The sequence below is a fragment of the Myotis brandtii genome, unplaced genomic scaffold (assembly GCF_000412655.1).
Source record: "Myotis brandtii unplaced genomic scaffold, ASM41265v1 scaffold311, whole genome shotgun sequence".
Lineage (NCBI taxonomy): Eukaryota > Metazoa > Chordata > Mammalia > Chiroptera > Vespertilionidae > Myotis > Myotis brandtii.
The window spans coordinates 1418023-1440700 of NW_005361913.1; positions in this window are offsets into that span (position 1 = coordinate 1418023).

Here is a 22678-nt window from a genome sequence, read left to right on the forward strand (position 1 = left end):
TTCTACTGTCGTGGTAAACAACCTGCTTCCCTATTTATAATGGTCTCGCCCTCTAGCAACTTCAGCGAGAAATTATAGCTAATTTGCCTACAAATGTCAGGTGGTCATAATAATCTGGTCCTCAGTGTATATATCAAAAGCTCCCCACATTGTTAGTTCAGGCTTTGGATCAAAATCCCCTGGACTAGCAGCACTGCATAATAAAGGTTTAATTTCCTGATTCCTCTGGGTGCTGGCTGTCATTCTCTTGGGCTATTTTCTACAACAGGGTTGCATATGTCCTTTCTGATTGGTGTTTCTGGTTTCTTGGACTATAGTCGCAGAAGTTGGATTACTGGGTCGAATGGGAGTTCCATTTTTAATTTTTTTACACAGCATTTTTAATTTACATTATTTATTAGTGACTAATGGTGAAGATATTTTCTTATACTTATTAAATGACCCTATATTTTCTTAGGTGAAGTGCCTGTTCAAATCCTCTGTCTTTTTGTTGTTGATTTTGCGAGTTTTACATACTTTCAATGTAAATGTTAGTTGAGTAAATGTGTTGGAAATAACTTTACTTATTAATAATATACTGTGATGAACAAAAGCCTTCTTTTAAATGTAGTTCAATCAGCCCTGACCGGTTTGGCTCAGTGGATAGAGTGTCAGCCTGCAGACTGAAGGGTCCCAGGTTCGATTCTGGTCAAGGGCATGTATCTTGGTTGCGGGCACATCCCCAGTGGGAGGTGTGCAGGAGGCAGCTGATTGATGTTTCTCTCTCATTGATGTTTCTAGCTCTCTATCCCTCTCCCTTCCTCTCTATAAAATATCAATAAAATATATTTTAAAAAATAAATGTAGTTCAATCATAAATCCTGTAATATAAAAAATAACCTGGATGGGATTAAAAACTATACACCAAGAAGTTTAATGAATCCAAAGCAGAGAAACATAAGAAAACCAAAACGGAGCATACTGAAATGAAATGAACTAAAAGAAAAGGACAAATTAAAAAATCTTAAAAGCAGAGACAAAAACATATTACAAGAACAATTATAAATTTATAAACATAATTATTGATGACTCTTTTCAGAAATAATTCAAGTTCAAGGAAAGTGGAATATCATTAAATTGTTACAAATAAAACTATATAGAATTTTGTAGCTATCAAAGCTATTTAAAAATGAAGACAATTTAAACACATTTTCAAGCAAAAACAATAAATACAGGTGAGAATATTCATGACTAGAATGTGAAATGTTGAAGAAGTTTCTTTAGGCTGAAGGCAAATGTAACATCAGAAACTTAGATCTAAAAAATAAATGAAGAGCTCTGTAAGTGTTAAGTATATGTAAAAATGTATTTATAATTTGTTTTCTATGTTTCCTTGAAACAATATTAATTTTAAATTAAAAAAATAAAAATAGTATCGTGGCATTAATCACTTTTTCAGAAGCATTGTGTGTGATAAAAAATACCACAAAAGAAAAAAGAAAGGAAATGAAAGTATAATTTTGCAAGTTTCCAATGTTAGCCATGAAGTGGTAGGTAGGTAGATGGTGATAATTTAATGATTCATATTGTAAACCCTAGAACAACTTCCAGAAAAAAAAAAAGAAATAACTACAAAGTCAAGGAAGGAGATAAAGGACAGCACTAAATGTACTCAATTAACCCAACAAAGGCATATAAAAAGGAAAATGAGAATTGATGGAACAAATGAGAAACCAATAGCCATATAGCATATTGAAAACTGATTGCATTAATACATATATTAATTATATATGTTCTAAAGCATGTGATTGAATTGTAGAGAATATTCAATTGGATACAATTTCATGGTCCACCTCTATATTGTCTATAAGAACAATATTTTATATATAAAATTTGAGATAAGTTAAATGTAAAATAATGAAGAGTAGCCCAAGCAATGTGGCTCCATGGTTTAGCATCAATCTACCAACCAGGAGATCACAGTTCAATTCTTGGTGAGGGCACATGCCCAGGTCTTAGCCTCAATCCCCAGAAGGGGGCACACATTAGGCATCTGAACAATAATTCTATCTCATAATTGGTGTTCTATCTTTCTCTCCCTCTCCCTTCCTCTCTGAAATCAATAAAAATATATTAAAAATAAATAAATAAATAAATAAAATAATGAAGAATAGTATCATGCAAACCTAAATTATAAGAAAACTGGAAGTTATATATTATTTTAAACATAGTAAACTTTAGGGGAAAGAATATTACCAGAGGAAAAGAAAATAATTTCATAAGTATTACAAGTCAATTCATTAAAATGACATATCGGTATTACATATGTCTGTACCATTAATAAAACTTCTACATACATGAAGAAAAATTTATTAAATGAAAGAAAAAATAGAGAAATCCAAATTATAGTTGAAAATCTCAGCATTCCTCTCAGTAATTGATAGAAAAAATGGAAAATTTAAAAGGCTATATTAATCTTGAACAACACTATTTGTCACTTTGACCTAGTTGATATATATATAAAACACTGCATCAAACAGAAGAAAAATAGCCCTTCATTGCAAAGACATATTTTTTGAAACTGATTGAATTCATAAAAATTATATTATCTGACCACAATGAAATGACAAAAAGATCAACGAAATATGAAAACTCCACCCACATTTGAAAATTAACAAACCCTCTTTAAATAATATATAGGTCAAAAAAAATTACAAGGGCAACTAGAAAATATTTTGAACTGAATGAAAATTAAATAACAATTTGAAATTTGTGATATTAATCTAAGGCAGTACTTAGGGGTACATTTATAGTTTAAATTCTTATAACAAAAAATAAAAGAAAAGCTCTAAATATCAATGATCTATTGAGAGAAGTAAATCCAATGTTAATAAGCATAGGAAATGCTAAAGAGTAAAGTTTAATAAAAGTTCAACAAAATTGATAAACCTTGAGCTATACTAATTAATTCAAAAGAAATAGAAGGTACAATCTATAATAACAAAAATGTAATATACTAATTAGGCCCAATGTCCTTCCGGGACAAAGCCAGGCCTGCAGCCACAGGATCAAGGCAGCCGCCCACAGATGTAAGGGAGGGATCGAGGCAGCTGCAGCTGTGAAGGCCTACTCTTGCACGAATTTCATGCATCCGGCCTCTAGCAGGCCTCTAGTTTACTAATAACAGCAATGAAAGTGGCATTACTGTATGAAAGCATTTTGTGAAGTTATTTTATGTGTACAGCACTACCTGACTTAAAATTAAAGATAAACTTTACATGAAAACTGCAGCCTAGTAACACTTATGAACACAGACACAAAAATCCTTAAGTAAACTTTGGCAAATCCAAATATAAATAAGACAATGCAATGCATCATGACAAAAATGTGTTTATTCCAAGAATGCAAGGTTAGTATAACATTTAGAAATCAATAGCTCTTATTCATTATAATAAGAGAATGAAGGAAAAAAAATCTTATACTAACCTTATTAAGACATAAAGGGTATTTGACAAAATTCATACTATTTATAGTAAAAATTTACAGGAATTTGAATTGGGTGGGAACTTGTTTAATTTGATAAAATATATCTTTGAAAGAACTACAACTAATATTTGATGGTGACAATTTAAAAATTTTCTGCTAATGAAGCAGGAATTTTGGGGGAACAGAGGCAGACTTAGGAATTTTTTAGAATTGGGGTCCATGGAAAAGTGTGGGGCTACAGACTGGGAGAAGGTACATTTCCATAACACAAGGAAGCCAGATGCAATTACATCTCCATAAGACAAGGGAGCAGCAACAGTTGCATTTCCATAAGACAAGGGAACTGGAAGTAGCCAAGAAAGGTCTATATTTACAAAATAAAGAAGGAGGAAGAAAGCCCAGAAGGAATTAGGAGAACAATGAGGGAGGAGAGCCTCACAAGTCCCATGTGAGGTTTGACCTTTGAGCTCAGGATTTGCTACAGTGACCAACTAGAAGGGGAATATTGACCAATCAGAGGGGATATCAGGACACAGGAACAGCAGCCTTTATAAGCCTTAGAGAAAAGAGACTCAGTGGGACCCTTTTCCCCCTCCCTACTTGAGAGTCTGTTCTGTGGGACTCTTCCCCCTCCCTACGTGGGAGTCTGTACTTGTTCTTCAATAAATCTCCATCTTTGCTATACCACTTTCTGTCCGTGGATTCATTCTTCGATTCCGGCAGACAAAGAATCCGGGTTCTAGTCCAAAAATTTGGTATCACTAAGGTTGGAAATAAAGTAAAGATGCCTGTATTTCTTAAATCCATTCAATATTATTCTGAAAGAGATAGCAATAATTCAAAAATAATATGCATGCAGATTAAGAAGAACTAAATAAAACTCTAAATTCATTAACGTCATGATTGTGTGTGTAAAATTTTTATGAAATAAACAATAAACTATTGAACTTATGCATGAATTTTGAAAGTCTTGGATACAAGAACAACATCAAAAATAAAATTATATTTTTACTAGAGGCCCAGTGCACGGATTTGTGTACCAGTGGGGTCCCTCAGCTTGGTCTGCACCCTCTCACAATCCGGGACCCCTCGGGGAATGTTGGACTGCTGGTTTTAGCCTGATCCCCACAGGCCAGGCACCTGCGGGGATCCGGCAGGAACCGGCAGTTCGACATCCCCTGAGGGATGTAGTGCGTTAAGCAGCAGGCACCTGGGGAAGAGCCTGAGCCTGGGGTGGGTGCCACTCTGGCTCATCCCAACCCTGCTGCGCCTGCCACTTGGTAGCACTGCTGCGGAGGCAGAAGAGGTTCATGCCATTGCAGCTGCATTCACCAGCCTTGAGCCTGGATTCTGGCGCCCATCGGTCAACTGAGCAATGCTCCCGCTGTGGGAGCGCACTGACCTCCAAGGGGCAGCTCCTGCATTGAGCTTCTGCCTCCTGGTGGTCAGTGCACATCATAACAACCAATCGACAGGTCATTAGAATGTTCAATCGCTTAGGCTTTTATATATATAGATATTAACAATGAAAAATGAAATTAAAATATTTGCAAATATATTTCTAATACTATCTAAAGTACATTAAATATCTAGGGATGCATTTAAGAATATGTTTAAGAACTCATCAGTGAAATATATAAAAATTTATGTGAGAAATTTTAGACTCTAAATAAGTAAAGAATATATCATGATCATGGATTGTGTGATTCAATATTGTTAAGATATCAATTCTTCTCAAATTAATCTATAAATAGAAATTGGCATTCTGGATTCTAAAATTTATGTCAAAATGTAAGGATCTACACTAGCCAAAACAATTTTGGAAAAAATAAAAAGAAACAAGATTGAAGGCCATAAACTACCTGTTTTCACAACTTAAAGACTACCAATTGAACAAGACAGTGTGATATTGGCATAAGGATAAATGTATGGATCAGTGGAACGGAATAGTGAGTCTACAAATTGATCCACACATATGAGGTGAATTGCTTTTTTAACACAGAAACTAAAGTAATTAAATGGGAAAATTATCTTCAACAATTTGAAGAAACAAATATATCTTATGAAAAGAATCTTAATGCTTAACTCACATCATACACAAAAGTAAGTTGAAATGTATTATAGTTCTTAACTAAAAGCTAAAATATAAAAAATTTTCAAGAAAACATAAGAAAAAATGTATGGCTATGTTATAGACAAATATTTCTTAGACAGAAACTTTAAGTACTATCCCCCAAAATGTTGATATGTTAAACTTTATTAAAATTATAAATTTTAGAGAAACAACATTAAGAAAATAAAAAGTACAATCAACAGGTTGGGAGAAAGGTTCCCAATGCAGATAACTGACAAGGAACTCTCATAACTCAATAATAAGGAGCCAGACAATCCAGTAAAAATAGAAAAGGAAGATCTTCAGAAAAGAATCTCTGCCAATGGCCAATAAATTCATGATAAAATTCTCAATATCATTACTCATTAGGGAAATGCAAAGTAAGACTACACTAATCTCATTGTAATCTGATCAATACACTCACTGCAAGACTAAAATCTCTCTATATAAAAGCCTAAGTGACTGGTTGACTGGTTGACTGGTAGCTATGATGTGCAATGACCATCAGGGGGCAGGTGCTCAATGCAGGAGCTGCCTCCTGGTGGTCAGTGCACTCCCACAGTGGGAGCACCGCTCAGGTGACCAAGGGGTGCCAGATCCCCCTGTGCACCCCTCCCTCATCTGGACCAGGACCTGGATTGGGACTGGCATCAGGACTGACTTGGCGTGAGCCCATGGCCGTTTCTCAGGCATGGGCATGCCAGTATTGCCCTAGGAAGGGCTTGTGGAGACTGAAGCTGAGCAACAGCAAGCCTATCGAGTGGTGGTGGCAGCAGGCGCAGTGGGGCTGGGATGAGTGGGAGAAGCACGGTGCCCGGCCTGGGTTTGGGCTCCTCCCCAGCCGCCTGCCACGTCAGTACTACTACCTCCCTCAGGGGATGTTGGACTGCCGGTTTCGGCCAGTCCCCGCAGGCCAGGCCAAGGGACCCCACCAGTGCACAAATCCGTGCCACTGGGCCTCTAGTAAGATGTAAAATAAGATTGAAATGCCAAATTTTAACAAGAATGTGGAGCAGCTACATCTACCATCTGTTATTATTTGGTCATCCAAATTACTCTGGAAAATATTCTTCTACTTTCTTATATAGTTAAACATATTCCTACTATGTGACAGTAATTTCACTTGCAGGTATTTACCCAAGAGAAATTATATATATATATATACCTGTGAAAGACTTGTATACAAATATCCATAGCAGTTTTACTTACATCTCAAGTGGAGACAACAAAAATGTCCAATAATAACTGAGTGAAAAACAACTTTTGAGATACTCAGATAATGGATATTATTCAGCAATAAAGGGAACACAATAACTAAACACAGAAAACAGTACATACATATTATTCTATATGTATGAAATTCTAGAACAGATCAAACCAATTTGTAATGGCAGAACATATTTCAGCATTTGCCTAGAAGTGGAGGTGGGTGAAATTTTCTGCCAAAGCATCAGGAAGAAACTTTATAGGAAATGGAAATGTTCTACTTTATGATTTTCAAGATGTTAATATGAAAATATGCATTTAAAAAACTCATCAAATGATATAATTAAAATGGTATATTTTATTTTTATATAAATTACACTTCAATTATTTGACAGTTTACTTTAATGCAATTACTTTATTATCAACTAGGGTCCAAGTGCATGAATTTGTGCACCTTGAAAGGAACTGTGGGCCACGAGGCTATGGTAAGGGGGGGGGGGGTCTCGGCCCATCCTCCACGCCCCGCCCAGCCCCTCCCACCACGGCCCCCAGTCCTCTGTCTGCCAGCAGACCTGCTCTCGCTGCTGCTGCTCCCACACACTGTTGGCAGGTGCTGTTCACATCCGCTGAAGGCACAAGTGATTGGGGCCAGTGCCAGCAGTGGGTGTGAGCAGGGCCAGCATAGTCAGCGGGTGCCAATGGCGGCTGCTGCCCCAATTGCCCGTCAGGAGCAGCGGGAAGTGGAGAAGCCCTCAGGGGTGATAGGGGCCAGCAGCTGCTGATCGCACCCACTGATGGTGCCGAGCAATTGGGATGAGTGCTGGGCACCAGCAGTAGGTGAGAGCAGGGCCATCACTGGCAGTGAGTGCGAGTGGCGACTGCTGGTCCTAATCTCCCCTCAGGAGCAGGGGGAAGTGGAGAAGCCCTCAGGGGTGATAGGGGCCGGCAGCTGCTGATCACACCCACTGATGGTGCCGAGTGATTGGGACGAGTGCTGGGCACCAGCAGTAGGTGCGAGCAGGGCCATCACTGGCAGTGAGTGCGAGTGGCGACTGCTGGTCCCAATCTCCCCTCAGGAGCAGGGGGAGGTGGAGAAGCCCTGAGGGGTGATCAGGGCCAGCAGCCACTGCTTGCAACCGCTGATGGCGCTGAGCTATCAGGGCTGGCGCTGGGTGTCGGGAGTAGATGGGAGTGGTGGCTCCTGCGCCAGCAGCGAGTGCGAGCGAGGCCGGCACCAGCAGCAAATGCGAGTGCCGGGTGGGACTGTGGTGCATGGCAGCAAAGAAATTTCAGTGACCACCAGAGGCTCGCCCCGATGACAGCGACCAGCACCACGCCTTGGTCTGGCACCCCCGCTCACCTGCTCCACCATCCTGCCGCAGCCAATGCCTTCCATATTCCACCCTCGCCCCCTTGTGGTGGTCAGCACATGTCATAGCAACCGGTTGTTCGGTTGTTCTGGTTGTTCTGCCATTCGGTCTATTTGCTTATTAGCCTTTTATTATATAGGATGATTGGATATTAAAGCGCAGCCAATGCCTTCCATGTTCCGCACTCGCCCCCTGGTGGTGGTCAGCACATGTCATAGCAACCGGTTGTTTGGTTTCCATATTCCACCCTCGCCCCCTTGTGGTGGTCAGCACATGTCATAGCAACCGGTTGTTCGGTTGTTCTGGTTGTTCTGCCATTCGGTCTATTTGCTTATTAGCCTTTTATTATATAGGATGATTGGATATTAAAATAATTTTGTTGGTGGTGGTCATGATAATGTGATAATGTAATCCTCTCAAGAGGCATTATACTATTATTTTTATTGTCTCTTCTACTACCCTAGGTGTAGTGCAAGATCACCTTCATCCAGCCAAAGCTGAGGTTCAGGATATGCCATGGCTGTTTTTTCTACTCCTAAAGCATAGCTCTGAATTCTACTTTGTTGTCCTTTTGGGATGGTTTAATCCACAGCCCTAAGAGTTTATCCTTCACCTTGGTTGGCCCCAAATCAAACCTCTGTCTCTATGGTCCTGCCAAATTTTCTGCCTCACTCTTTATTCTTCCCAGGGTGGGTACTTTCAGCTTGATTCTCTATGATTCCTTACTGAAGGCACAGTTTGAGAAACTCAAAATGCCATGATGGGAGATTATAGACAGAATGTTAGCCTCTTTTCTGCAGTTATTTCTTCTCCAGCATCAAGTTCTATTAAGTTTTGACTCCTTTGGTTGTTTTCAATCACTTTTAAACAAACATTGTGTGAGTATCTAGTATGTGTCTGGTCTGGTGGCAGCTCCTGTGGGATTAAACAAAATTTTATCTTTTGCTTAGATCTTTGGGGTACAGTTAATAGACAAGTACCAGGGAGGTAAGTCATAAAGTTAGTAAACAATTTAGGAATGATTTCAAGTAGTTCACAATAAAATGCCAAATTTAACATCAAAATCTGGGGTGTGAAGGAGGGGAAAAAATCAAGGCTGGCTGGGATTATAGAGAATAGACTTCTTGGAGATGGTGCTAGCTGTATCTTGATGAGGTTCTATAATTGAGATTAAGCCTGGATAAAGATGGGTTATTAAAGGAATCTGAGAACATGGGCCTGCTTCCAGCAGAAAGCTGGTTTGTGGTGAGAATTAACTAATGAAGATAGTCAGGAAACAGACAGGGAAAGTATTTTTATTCACTTTACCCATGAGACACAAACTAAGAAGAAATGTTGCCATTGGCCACATACATAGTGGCAGATATAGCACTAAAACAATGTTTTCTGATTCTGCTCTAGTGTTTGTTTCTTATAAACACACTTTTTCTGGTGCTAAGGGAGAGCCATGAAAGAATGATGAACAAAATAAATGAACAAACAAAATTGAAACAGACTTATAGATACAGAGAACAAGCTGATGAAGGCCAGAGGGGACAGGTGTTGGGGGGTTGTATTAAGTAAAATGATGGGTTTAAGAAGTACTAATTGGTAGTTACAAAATAGGCACAAGATGCAAGGTAAGTCATGAAGAATATAGTTAACACTATTGTAATAAGTATCTATGGTGCCAGGTGAGCACTTGAATTATTGAAGGGAACAGTTTGTAACGTATCTGAATGCCTATAGACTGTGCTATACACTTGAAACTAATACAAAATAGTGTTAAATGCAAACTGTAATAATAAAAAAAGAGTTATGACATATCTTACCTGAAAAAATTGAAAAGAAATATTGCCTGGACTCAGAATCAATTGATTCATCTGGGAAATATACGAAGATGAACCAATACATCATTTCTTGGGGGGAGGGAGAGGAATGATGTGGGACATAAACAGATGATTATGGCCTATTCATGAGAGTGTTGACAACTGAATAAGAATGACATACTCAAGATGGAATCACACAAAGCTGGAAGATACATCACCACTCCAATCCTATTAAAATGATTTGTTCACTAAACACATATGTGTTCTGGTTGCACATAATTCCTGCCTCCTGAGTTGCTGGTGTGGCAAAATTATCCAGAGCTTCTTAAGAGTAGGTTGTGTGCCTTTCTTATTCACTGTTGCATTTCTGGGGTTCAACAAAATACTTAGCAAATAATTGATTTTGAATAATTTTTTGATTAACTGAATTAAGTTTCCTTTTGTCTATTAGGTTATGGAAGAAAGGCACACACATGAACAAAACATCTGCCATTTTCATACACTGCTGCTCATGATGTGAATTGGTTCAGTACTTTTGTAAATAAAGATATTTGGCAATAGATATAAAAGCTATAAAATTGCATATGCTGTTTTAAGTTATTAAAATCCATCTTTAAGACATCTCTATGAAGGAAATAATAAGAAGAAAATAGTACTCTTCGTGAAACTCTTTACAAGAACTGTTGAAAATGAAAAAAAGCTGCAATGAATAGAAGTAGCCATAATATCTAACAATGGAGAAGCATGCAAAAAAAAATTGCTAGTTTCAATATTATGGATACACTAAAAAGATATCTATGAATATTATATAAACATGTCAAATGCATACTATTTATTAAATGTCAATAGAATACAATAGATATCTACAACAATAATAAAGAAAGATGTAGATTGACCATACCTTTGCAACTCCCACCAGCCAATCAGGAGTGAGCATGCAAATTAACCCAACAAAGATGGCAGGTTAATTTGCATGCACAGGTGTCTAGTGGCCGGGAGTGGGGCAGGATGCTTGTGTCATCGCCGTGGCGATGACGCAGGCGTTCCGCACAGCTCCAGCCACTCCGGGCCACTGGACAGCATGGAAAGGCGGCTCCAGGCCCAAGAAGGCGGTGCTGGCAGCCAGGGTAATGAAGGCCAATTCTTGCAAAAATCGTCATGCATTGGGCCTCTAGTATACTATAAAATCCCAACTATGTAAAATACATAACTATCTAGAAGGCCATACAAAAGATAATAGTTGTGTAGGGATGGGAGGTTTACAAACTCAGACGGATGCCGAGCAGGTGACTGTGCAAAATGAGCTTTATGCATAATCACAGTGAGTTGTGCATTTTGGCAGGTGAGAGGGTAGTAGTGAGGGCTTCTAGAATTAAGCTTCAGCTTTGCAACCCAGAGTGCAGTAACTAGAGGCAGATCTCAATGCGGTTTTAAGTAATCTATGTAATATAACTTATTTAACTTACAATGTTCTTGTGGAAATGTGAAAATAGTGGCAAGAAACTCTTGAAAGTATAAAGCCTGATGCAAATACTGAAGATTATCATCATTCTTACTGGAATTTATATCATTGACAATGATCTCATGGAATCCTGAAGGCTCCAAATGTTGGGCCCCGAACCAGCAAGTACATAACCGTGACAGGGCACAGACTTTAAATGCTCTTGGGCTGCCAGTTCATATCAGCACCTGGAAGAGGCAGGAACAAGAGCCAGGCTGAATGTTCCAGAGTTGTGGAAAAGGGTAGGAAGGAGAGGAAGAGTGACTTTCTGTTGTTACAATAGCTTTCTATATGTCCGAAGGTTTGCCCTAAACATGCGAGTACACTCTGAAGATACAAGACAAATCTCCAGTTAGTATTGGCTAATCATTTACTTCCCTTCTTGAGAAAGTATGTTCCAAGTGCCCAGTCTAAAATAATTATGTTTATATTATTTGCTGCTACATACCGTTCTCATTTTGCTATTCCTGCATTATTTGTGCCTTTAGGTGATACATTCATTGGAGCAAGAGTTATTCCTTGTCTGAGCCCAGTTTGTCCTAGTTTTGTGCACTGGTTATAGAATTCTAGCTAAACTGAATGCTAGAAATAGAAGGAATGCAGGGTGGAAATAACCCAAAACCTTCAGGGAGAATATGAACTTGGTAATGTATATTGAAGGGTACAAAATTAGATTATAGCTAAGCAGGGCTAAACTACATTTTCTGTTTTACCTTTGACTTTCTGTACAACCTTGGAAAACATACCTGTATTCTATGCAGTGGTGCCACACTGGCTCAGACCTTTGGTTATTTAACCCAGGATTCTATTGCTTGAATAGCTGTGAGACGGCGTGGCTGCCTTTGTACTCATTAACCCTAAAGATTCACTAGGGTTAGCTTCATGGCACCATTTTGTAAATTCTGTCATTAGTCATTTGTTCTCACCCTTCTTAATGCAGTAATATGGCCTGCCTATTCTACTTCTTGATGTAATTAATATATTCCAAGGTATATTATTGTTTTGTTAATTTGTTTCTTAATCCTCACCGAAGGATATTTTTTCCATTGATTATCATAGAGAAGAAAGGAGGGAAGGAGAGAGAGAGAGAGAGAGAGAGAGAGAGAGAGAGAGAGAGAAATATTGATGTGGGAGACACATCGACTGGTTGCCTTCTGCAAGCTGCCTAACTGGGGGGACAGGGTGCTGGGGTCCAACCCCAGCAGGTCCAGGGGTCCCCAAAGGTGTGGACGGAGTCGGCGAAGAAGGAATGACACGGAGACAGCCTTCAGTTGATCAGCAGCCTAGTCAGGACCTCTAGCCAGGATCTCCTGCCAAAGTTCTGGTCGGGATCTCCAGCCAAGTTCTGGTTAGGATCTGATCAGGATCTGATGTTTATTGTCTTGTTACATCTGTATTTATACCAGTCGATTTTAATCCTGTCAATTTCTATTGCAAAGGTTAGGGCGTTTCTTATCTCCATTCCAGGGAGTAAAGATTATGTAGCTTAAGCGTGATTGTTTGTAGTTAAAGTGATTAACTACCCCCCTGGCACTTAGTTAAGGGGTTGTATCCCCTCCCTTACCTCAGGGAAAAATCCCCACCTGGGGAAACAACCTTTTTCGGAGAGGTGACCTTGGTTAAAACACATGGCGCTAAGGAGAGCAAACATATTAAGAACAATATGCTATATATGCCAGGTCCCTTGAAACATATGCTGTGCAGATGTTTCTTTCCTGCAGTGACTGTGTCAAGCAGCAAGGATGGACCGGCTTCTAGCAACAGGGAACAAATTTGCAACCCAGGTATGTACTCTTGATCAGAATTGAACCCGTGACCCTGTGGTGCCCAGACTGACACTCTAACCACTTAGCACACTGGCCAGGGACCAAGTTTAATTTTTTATATATATTCTTTACTCATCCTAAATATGTCATTCAAGTTCCAAGAGTACCCTCTCACGTCATTTAAGCAAATAACTATTTAATAGAAAGTCATGTACAAATTATTTAATAAGGTATTGCTTGCAAAAATCTTTGAAACACTTATATTCATGCCTCATTAATAGATTTTGGGGAAATTGCCTATCAAAAAGTCTGTAATATCAATTCTCTAAATTCTAATTTCTATCCTTTGCTTCTTTATCTGGTTTTTAGAATGCACTTGAGCTGTAGGTAAGCCATTTTCTGTTATCTTTATTTTACACATTTAAGAAAACAAAAGGTTCAGAGAAGCTAATATTTAATTTGTCCAAGGTCTATTAGCTAGGGATAACTATACTCAAATCTGTTTATTTATTAGTTCATCAACTCAATAAATAATATTTAAAAATCAACCATATCAGCCTCAGTTTTAGGTTAAGGTAGTTTACATTCCAGTGATTATAAAACTTCTCATTGCATCATGTTGCCCAAGATGGATCATGATCTTCCCCCCTGAAGATCTTATCATCTACAATGACTAAATGAATTAATAATATCCATTTTTCGTATGATTCAGTCGTTTACTCATCAAAAAGAAACAAACTGCTTTCTATGTATATAATACTGTATCAAACTAAGATATATATTTCACTTGATTTTTTTCTTCCATAATTTATAACAATTTGCATGTTTAACAAGGCCATTGTTAATAAAAGATATATGATATAGGAAGGACAAAGGGCATAACAAGTGTTAATAATAACATGGACTTTGGTAATGGAGTTGAAATGGAATATTGGCTCTTCTATTTATTGCTTGTGTGCATCAAGACAAATTATTTTAATTTTGTAAGTCTCAGTTGTCTCATTTGTTAAATTGGAGATAATCTTACCTTCATAAAGTTGTTAGAATCATAGAGGTAAATTAAAAGTCTGGAGCATGACCTGGAGTACAGAAATGTTCAAAAACATCAGCCCTCTCCCTTCCACAATAGAAGCTGCCATACCCTGGATCCTGCTCACCACCGAGCAAAGTGTTTAGATTGCAGCACCTTCACCCCCACCCATCATGAGGTTTGGATCCATGTTCATCATCATCATCATCACCAGAAGTGCCAGGATTCTAGGCCATTGACTACCTCCTGCACTCTCTCCCTCCCACAGTTCTCCAGGACTGAATCTGGTGCAAATCTTTGTCCATCACTGCCACTCCTTAACCCCTCTCTCCATTCTCTCTGGATCAGCATTGACAAGCAGTCCCCTTTATGATCATTTACTTCTTGAAACGATCCCATTCTCTTTGCCGTCCTCTGAGACCTCTTCAGGAGTGATTGTTTTCCCATATCCCATATTCATCAGGACCAGGAAGTGGGCTTGGATTGTTTTAAAATCTATTGCTACATGGAAATCATCCCCATGCTTGTACTGGAGTTGATGAATAAGAAAAATAAAATAATAACACTTACAGTGTTAACCTATAGGCTTTTCTTCACCCCTGCCCCTCCGCCCCTAGTGTTTGGCATACTTTATTATAAAAAATAATTTACACAAAAGTTTTATCTGAAGAAAATATTCAATAAATGTGACTTGTAGGCTTTTCTTTAAAAAGACAGACAACTACCCCTTAAAAACTACTATAGAACTCATTTTTAATTTTAATCATCTGCCCATTTCTCAACTCCTCTTTACAACAAACTTTATCAAATGGTTGTGTATTAATCTCTTCACTTAATTACCTTATTCATGCTTTTCGATAGAAAGGAAGAGCACAACAATATTGTGGCTCCTTTATTTCTTAGTCTAAGTCACGCCTCCAACACCCACTCCCCTCTGCATGGAGTGATGAGGTTAAAATGATTTAATAAAGTTTACTACAATCACTTCTGATTTTTCTCAGTCCCTTTGCATATTTGCTCAAACTTTGAGTTCCTCCCCTCATCCTGCTCCTATGATAGCAAATGGTTGTATGAAGGACCTTACATGTCTACCTGACTTGTAACAGAACTACTGTATGATCTTACCTACTAGTATATGTGAAATCTAAAAACATGATGGTTGCTAGGGACAGAATTGGGTGGAGAAGAAATGGGGAAAATAGGAGGTCAAAGGGTATAAACTTCCAGCTGTAAAACGAATCAGTTCTAGAGTTGTAACGCACAGCATAGTGACTACAGTGCTGCATATTTGAAAGTTGCTAAGAGAGTAGATCTTAAAAGTTCTCAACACACACACACAAACACACACACCCACACACAATTGTAATTATATGATTTGATGAATGTGTTAACTAACTTAATTATAGCAATCATTTTGGCATGCATATCATCATTATATACCTTAAACTTAGGCAATGTTATATGTCAAGGATATCTCAACAAAGCTGGGAAGAATAAATAAAAAATTTGCTTTCTATATATTGGAATCATTGTAGAAAAATGTAAAAATGTAGAAGTAAAGCTTATTACTTAGAACAAACAAATAAACAAGTCTGCATGGCCTTGTGAGGAAAGACCCCCTGGCCTCTAATGCTGTTCCTGGAATATGCCTGTCTGGCAACTGGGAATATCAGGTTAAGCCATTCCAGCCTTTGATTGTTTTTGCTAACATCTACTGTCTGCAGCTGATGAATTCATGACACAGTTCTACTATAATGCTTATTTTGAAAACAGAATTGATATATTAGGGAACAATCTGAGCATGAATCCCAGTTCCATTAGCCTATGCTCAATTTGTTGAGCAAGAAACACTGGGGAATGCTGAAGACTGCACCATCAGAACTGAGCCCTTGTAAGAGTACATAAGCCCACATATGTGCACACATCAAGCATCTCCCAACTGCTTCAGTTTACCCCATGTATTATGAGCCACCCCCATCTTCTCTGGTGTTGTAAATTTTTATCATTCCAGGACTTCCCAGTAACTCATAAGTCGCAGCCCTTTCAATGCCCACTTCCTCAGGTAATCTGCCATATTTATTATAGTATTTATGTCGGTCTTAACCAAGTAATATGTTTAAACTGTGGTTCTATTTTTTTTAATCGTATCCCGAGGATATTTTTCCATTGATTTTTAGAGAGAATGAAGGGAGGAGGGGGGAGAGAGAGAGAAACATCAATGTGAGAAAGAGACATCAATTGGATGCCTCTAGCATGCCAGGCTGGGATTGAACCTGCAACTGAGGTACTTGCCCTTGACCAGGAATCGAACTGGTGACCCTTGTGTCCACAAGCCGACACTCTAACTACTGAGCCAAACTGGGTAGGGCTGCAGTTCTATTTTTATTAACTTCCAGTATTTTGTTAATGTGAAACATAAAATTTTTGAATGTCACTTCCAAACCTCATTTTTCCAGTAAGCCCTGAAAAATTTTTATGACACGATTTTGCCTAGCCTGGTGATTGTTGGGAACACACATGTCTCTTATAGCAGAACTGACTATGTAAACCATTTAGGCTATGCCAGCTGACCTTCCCTTCTGACTTGCTTCCTTGTAGTGATTATTGAGACCACAGGTCACTTACAGCTTCTGCCTTATCTTTTATCCAAATCCTGTTCTAGACATGTGACCCTACAGGGCCTTTCACGCTTCCCTGTTCCCTTTCAACATCACCGGGCCAGTAACAGGTTTGCAATCCTACTGGTAAACTCATTTTGTGCAATACAATGGGGCAGAAAAAGTCTCAGGAGACACACTCGACCCTCTTTGTGCACAACCATATTTCCACACCCATGTAGATGGTGCAAGGTCACCTGTCACAGTAGCCTTCTCCCAAAACAGGGCCAATAAAAGTCCCTCAATGCCGAGCCTTTCTGTATACTTACTTACTCAGTGCACTTACTCTCTCCTGGACTTTGAGGACTCAGGGTTGTAAGGACCAATTACTACTGAAGGCTGACCAGACCAGAAGTCAGTGCTGGGTTGCTGTGGTGACCTGTGGTGCCTCGACCCAGCACTGACTGCCTAGGGGTCTGCGGATCAGGCCAGGAGAGAGGCCTGCAGAGAGAGAGGCAGGGGCTGATCCATAGCCTCTGTGGCAGACATTGATCAGAACTTGCCTCTCTTTCTCTCCCTGCCTGGCCAACAGCCGCACCTCCATTTCTCTCCAGGCCTCCACAGGGGCTGCTGATCAGCCCCACCTTTCTGATCAGGCCCCGTTGATAGGCCCAGAGACGCTGACTGGCATAGAAACTGACCAATCAGAACCAAATTGGCCAGCAGAGGAGGGCAGTTGGGGGAGAGATCAGACTGGCAGAGGAGGGAAGTTAGAGGTGATCAGGCAGGCAGAGGCAGTTAGGGGTGATCAGGCTGGCAGGGGAGGGCTGTTGGGGGGTGAGATCAGGCCAGCAATAGAGGGCAATAAGGGGTGATCAGGCAGGCAGAGGCAGTTGGGGGGCAGATCAGGCCAGCAGGGGAGGGAAGTTAGGGATGATCAGGCAGGCAGGCAGAGGAAGTTAGAGGCGATCAGGCAGGCAGGCAGGGGAGTGGTTAGGAGCCAGTGGTCCCAGATTGTGAGATGGGTGTCTGATGGCCGGTTTAGATCTGATCCCTGTGGGACATCCCCCAAGGGATCCCCAATTGGAGTGGGTGCAGGCTGGGCTGAGGGACCCCCCCCCCCGTGCACAAATTTCGTGCACCGGGCCTCTAGTCTATATATATAAAAGGCTAATATGCAAAGTGTCCCACAGGAGCTCAACTGGGAGATCGGGAGTTCTATTGCTTGCTGTGATGTGCACTGACCACTGGGGGGCGGCATGGAACAAAGGAATGCCCCAGCTGGCACCTGGCAGCTGGGGAAGGAAGGCCCTGGACTGCAGCCAGAAGGAAGGTCCCGGCTGGCAGCCAGAAGGCCCCAATCAGTCCTGATCACTGGCCAGGCCTAAGGACCCTACCTGTGCACAAATTTCATGCACCAGGCCTCTAGTATGTAATAAAGATATTTAAAATCGCATTGTTTATCATGGCAAAAACTGGCAATAAAGTTGAAACTCATTCTTGGGGGAGGAATGAATCAATTACAATACAATCACATATAATTATCATATACCCAATTAAAAATGAGTGAAACTTACACAATGTATTTTGGAGAGATTCCCACAATGAACAAAGCAAGGTGGAAAAGGTGTGTGTGATATTAACTTGTGTGTCTTTGTGTGTGTTTATGAATGTTTCAATGTGATTGTTTGAATATGGAAAAAGGTATATGACTCAGGGGACTAGAATTTGGGGTGTGTTTTTACTTACTCTTTCATTCAATATGCACACACAACTGAATTATTCACATAAATTTGCACAAAAGTTATTTTATTTATAAAAAACAAACAAGAAAAGTCTCTCTTCTCCCCCTCTATTTCTCTCTCCTTCCTCCCACTTTCCTCTATCTCCATCACTCCCACCTCATCCACGCCAGCACCATTTTTGTCAGTGCTACTGTAATAGCCTGGTATCTTTTCCAATCCATTCTCCACATAGCAGCTGGGATAAACATAGCAACATAAATCTCTCCTTCTCTCTTTCCTTATTAGTCTCCCCTTGCACTTAGAATAAACCCTAGCACCTGAACAAGGCCTGGATGACTGACCCAGCGAGAGCTCTTCTCATGCTGCTCTTTCCATTTGTTCACTCTTCCAGCCACAGTGACTAATAGGATTTTTGAAAATGCCAAGCTCTTTTCTGTCTTTCCTGAAATGCTTTTGTTTGCTAGTTCATGTCAGTCCAATTTTTTTCCTTAAGCATCATGTTCTTTATATACCAGGGAACAATATGTGGAAGAACTATAGTAAGGAAGAGAAATGTGAAATGAGCAGAGTTGGTTGAACCAGCCTCCTTCCCACATGCTCTCTACCACTTTGTTTCCATCACAGGACAGTTCCGCTGTTTTACTTGTTTGTTTTTGCATTGCCTGTTCTGCTACTAGACTATAAACTCTGGAGTTCAGGGACAGTATCTCCTTTACTCATTACCCAGTACCTAATACAATTCTTGACACATAGTAGGTGAAATTCAAATCAATATTAATTGGAAAAATAAAAATAGTGAGTGAAAAAAATAATTTTTTATTAAAAGAGAATAGGAATTGCCCGACCAGTGTCCTCAGGGGTTGAGCATCGACCTATGAACCAGGAGGTCACAGTCAGATTTTAGGTCAGGGCACATGCTCAGGTTGTGGGCTCAGTCCCCAGTAGGGGGCGTGCAGGAGGCAGCCAATCAATGATTCACTATCATCATTGATGTTTCTATCTCTCTCTCTCCCTCTCCCTTCCTCTCTGAAATCAATAAAAATATATTTTAAAAAAAGAGAACAGGAGTATTTTAAAGGAATTGAGATTCATGACTATGAGTATAATACACACACACAGACACATCCATATTCTATGTTATGTTTTATGTGTATTGAGTTAATTCTAATAGATTTAATTTAAAAATATGCTGCACCCTGGTCTGCTCACTTGGTTGACTGTCATCTCAAGCACCAAAAGGTTGCCAGTTCCATTACAAATTAAGGCACATGCCAAGGGTTGCAGTCTTGATCCCCAGTAGGGGGCGTGAGGAGGCAACCAATAGATGTTTCTCTCTCACTCGGATATATCTTTCTCTCTCTCTTCAATAAAAACATATAAAAGTGTTTTATATTCAGATGCATTTTTCACAACATTAGGATTATGTTTGGAAGATGAATGATATATGACAAGGTTTACCTATGAGGAGAGACAGTACATTAGAACAATTTTAGGTTAAATTTTAATACATGTCATTGCAGCTCTTAAAGGTCAGAGGACAGATACATTCTTTAACATTTTGACTACTTCATTCTGCCCATAGTATTACATTTCCCAAATAACAATGATTAAAGAAAAGATCAAGAGTTAAGATTAAAGTATGTGAAATGCCAAATATCAGCCAAAACCTCTAGGAAAGTGATGAAATATTTCTGTCTGAAGACTGGAATCAAACACAATCTCATCCATATTAGCAGAATTATTAATAAATCAGCAAGGTTCTTCCTGACCTGTAGGAGAGGGGAATGATGTTTAATCAGTAAAAGTTTAGCTGATAAAGGTTTTTTGCTAAAAATACCTGTAGGAGGAAATGTAAAATGTGACATCTCCTAGTTGTGTTTGCCCATCAACAACACTAATATTTAAAAGACATGCTTATATTAATACATCCTTCTCAATATAAAAACATGCATACATTTATCCGTACTAATATTATATTATTTCAATAACTATAATGAATATAATAAACCCCAGAATTATGATCAAGACACTAAGTAAAGCTTTCCTTTAGAGAAATAATTCAACTCATAATAAAGTGAGTTGAAAGAACCAGGATTTAGAAACCATTTAGGCGTGTCTTTGAAATGTTAGACCACTTGCTAGCTATCTAAATTTAGAAAAACTATATGACATGTCTGAACCTGACTACTTATCTATAAAGCTGAGAAAGTAATATTTGTTTATTGCATTGAGTGACAACTGAAATATAAAACATATATAAAATACCCTGTACAGCAATTATGTCAAACTCAAAGGCTAACACAGGCCAAATAAGCAAGGTTTAAGTTTATGTGGGCCGCAAAAAAACAAAAGCTTCAATTTTCATAGAAACATAGGCTTATTTCGATAGAGACATGCTGAATACAAAGGGCTGAAATAAATGAGTAATCATTAACATAAAATATAGAACATTTTAATAAAAATTAATATTTTTTCTTGAACATTAACTTTCCAGACACTGAATAACTGCACAAATTAATGTGTAATGCAAATAAACCTTTTTTTCTTGTTCTCTGAAAGTGGAATATGTCCTGTTGTGCACACCAAACAAGTCAGTCCAAGACTAATGATGAAGCAATTGGCTGCTAAAATATTCGCTGCTAGTATTAGTGGAGAGAAATGGTGCGCCTGTGTGTAAGGCACATAAGGGAAATGAATACAACACGATTATAGTAATTAGTCATTAGTGAACATTGTAGTTTGTTATTAATAATTATGTATAATAGGATATTGTAAAAATTAAGTTACAAAATTTTTATTAAAATGTTTCTTACATATCGTTATACTGGCTGGGCTGCAAAAATATTCATTGTGAGCCACATACAGCCCACAGGCCATGAGTTTGACATGCTTGCTGTACAACATCTACATATAATGGGCACATGACAGAATAGTGTGGGTAATAAATAACTCCCCTAGCATTTATCTAGTTCAGCGGTTCTCAACCTGTGGGTCACGAACAATGAAAATACATCCTGCGTATCAGATTATGATTCATATTATGATTCATAACAGTAGCAAAATTACAGTTATGAAGTAGCAACGAAAATAATTTTATGGTTGGGGGTAACCACAACATGAGGATCTGTATTAAAGGGTCGCGGCAATAAGAAGGTTGAGAACCACTGATTCTAGTTAAAAGCAGTCTAGCACAATTGGAGGATTACTAAGGATATGGATTTAGCTAGAGTATTATTGGTTTTATTTGTTTTGCAAGACAAAAACATCTGGTTAAGTTCAACAAAAGGGGTTTACTCAGAAGGACAAAAAGTAGCTTAGAAAATAAATGAGAATGCTGGAAAAACAGGCTTGAGGGCAAAGAAGTCAGACACAATAGCAACCAATTTGGTTTGAGATTTCTGGCCTCAAGAACTTGAGACTTACTTGGTTCTCACTGGATGAATGTACTTTACCATTTTTGTTTCTATCCCATGCAGCTCAGCTCAAAATTTGGAGATTCAAACAAAAAAGTCTGGTTGTTTTAGCTCAAATTACCTGACCGTCTTTTCTCTATGGGAACTTCAGTTTTTGATCCCATGATTATTGCTCGCAAGGAAAGAAAAGATAATTCCTCATACCAAAGATCAAGCTGTTAAAAAGGGCAAAATTTAAATGAATTAATTAAAATGACAATTAAATGTAAAAATTAACATTAATTATTTAAAATTAAAATGTCACTACAAATTTCCAAGTGACCACACTACCTCTTGAACAAATTGGAAAATCATTGAATAAAATTATTTAGGGATCAAGTAAAGCTTCAGTATCAGAATAGAGAATCAGAAGTGGTGTTAAGGTTGAAAATATGAGCCCAGGGAGTCTTTCAACAATGATCAGCAGAGCCCTAGGATTCCTAGAGGCACCCAGCAGTAGCTGGGATGGTGGGTGAGCTCAAGCCTCTGGAACTCCCCTCCTATTTCTTCTGGTTCACTGGACTTTTTTCTTGGTTTATGTAATGACATTCCGCATAAGCTTCACTTTTAACAGAAAAGAGTTCTGCTGCTAAAACAAATGTATAGGAAGAACAATAACCAAACA